This window comes from Oncorhynchus clarkii, unplaced genomic scaffold, assembly GCF_045791955.1.
Source record: "Oncorhynchus clarkii lewisi isolate Uvic-CL-2024 unplaced genomic scaffold, UVic_Ocla_1.0 unplaced_contig_6721_pilon_pilon, whole genome shotgun sequence".
NCBI classification, from domain to species: domain Eukaryota; kingdom Metazoa; phylum Chordata; class Actinopteri; order Salmoniformes; family Salmonidae; genus Oncorhynchus; species Oncorhynchus clarkii.
This window is the reverse complement of record NW_027260976.1, coordinates 643,010-645,000: the sequence shown is the minus strand read 5'-3', so window position 1 is coordinate 645,000 and position 1,991 is coordinate 643,010.

The following is a 1,991-nucleotide window of genomic DNA, read 5'->3' as shown; positions in this document are numbered from 1 at the left end:
TGAGCAATGTGAAGGTGAGCAGTGTGGAGGTGAGCAGTGTGAAGGTGAGCAGTGTGGAGGTGAGCAGTGTGAAGGTGAACAGTGTAGAGGTGAGCAGTGTGAAGCTGAGCAGTGTGAAGCTGAGCAGTGTGAAGGTGAGCAGTGTAAAGGTGAGCAGTGTGAAGGTGAGCAGTGTGGAGGTGAGCAGTGTGGAGGTGAGCAGTGTGAAGGTGAACAGTGTAGAGGTGAGCAGTGTGAAGCTGAGCAGTGTGAAGCTGAGCAGTGTGAAGGTGAGCAGTGTAAAGGTGAGCAGTGTGGAGGTGAGCAGTGTGAAGGTGAGCAGTGTGGAGGTGAGCAGTGTGAAGGTGAGCAGTGTGAAGGTAGGCAGTGTGAAGGTGAGCAGTGTGGAGGTGAGCAGTGTGGAGGTGAGCAGTGTGAAGGTGAACAGTGTAGAGGTGAGCAGTGTGAAGCTGAGCAGTGTGAAGCTGAGCAGTGTGAAGGTGAGCAGTGTAAAGGTGAGCAGTGTGGAGGTGAGCAGTGTGAAGGTGAGCAGTGTGGAGGTGAGCAGTGTGAAGGTGAGCAGTGTGGAGGTGAGCAGTGTGAAGGTGAGCAGTGTGGAGGTGAGCAGTGTGAAGGTGAGCAGTGTGGAGGTGAGCAGTGTGAAGGTGAGCAGTGTGAAGGTGAGCAGTATGGAGGTGAGCAGTGTGAAGGTGAGCAGTGTGAAGGTGAGCAGTGTGGAGGTGAGCAGTGTGAAGGTGAGCAGTGTGAAGGTGAGCAGTGTGGAGGTGAGCAGTGTGAAGGTGAGCAGTGTAGAGGTGAGCAGTGTGAAGGTGAGCAGTGTGAAGGTGAGCAGTATAGAGGTGAGCAGTGTGGAGGTGAGCAGTATAGAGGTGAGCAGTGTAGAGGTGAGCAGTGTGGAGGTGAGCAGTGTGGAGGTGAGCAGTGTGAAGGTGAGCAGTGTGAAGGTGAGCAGTATAGAGGTGAGCAGTGTAGAGGTGAGCAGTGTGGAGGTGAGCAGTATAGAGGTGAGCAGTGTAGAGGTGAGCAGTGTGGAGGTGAGCAGTGTGGAGGTGAGCAGTGTGAAGGTGAGCAGTGTGAAGGTGAGCAGTGTGGAGGTGAGCAGTATAGAGGTGAGCAGTGTAGAGGTGAGCAGTGTGGAGGTGAGCAGTATAGAGGTGAGCAGTATAGAGGTGAGCAGTGTGGAGGTGAGCAGTGTGAAGGTGAGCAGTGTGGAGGTGAGCAGTATAGAGGTGAGCAGTATAGAGGTGAGCAGTATAGAGGTGAGCAGTGTAGAGGTGAGCAGTGTGGAGGTGAGCAGTATAGAGGTGAGCAGTATAGAGGTGAGCAGTGTGGAGGTGAGCAGTGTGGAGGTGAGCAGTGTGAAGGTGAGCAGTGTGAAGGTGAGCAGTCTGAAGGTGAGCAGTATAGAGGTGAGCAGTATAGAGGTGAGCAGTGTGAAGGTGAGCAGTGTGAAGGTGAGCAGTGTGGAGGTGAGCAGTGTGAAGGTGAGCAGTATAGAGGTGAGCAGTGTGGAGGTGAGCAGTGTGGAGGTTAGCAGTGTGGAGGTGAGCAGTGTGAAGGTGAGCAGTGTGAAGGTGAGCAGTGTGAAGTTGAGCAGTGTGAAGGTGAGCAGTGTGAAGGTGAGCAGCAGTATATTCAGTATTATGTCGTTCTATCAGTGGTTCCATTGCAGCCTGATCACTAGAAATTGACGTTGATTTCAGACGTGTGGGAAGAGTACAGTGTAAAGGAAGGTCCTGAGAATGTTGATATATAATATACCTTCCTCTGAGCTCGTCCAATATATTAAACAACACTGGGTGTAAACTAATTTCTCCACCAGTACAGCCAGTAGAGGACTGGTCACCCCTCAGAGCCTGGTTCCTCTGGTCTACCCAGTACAGCCAGTAGAGGACTGGTCACCCCTCAGAGCCTGGTTCCTCTGGTCTACCCAGTACAGCCAGTAGAGGACTGGTCACCCCTCAGAGCCTGGTTCCTCTGGTCTACCCAGT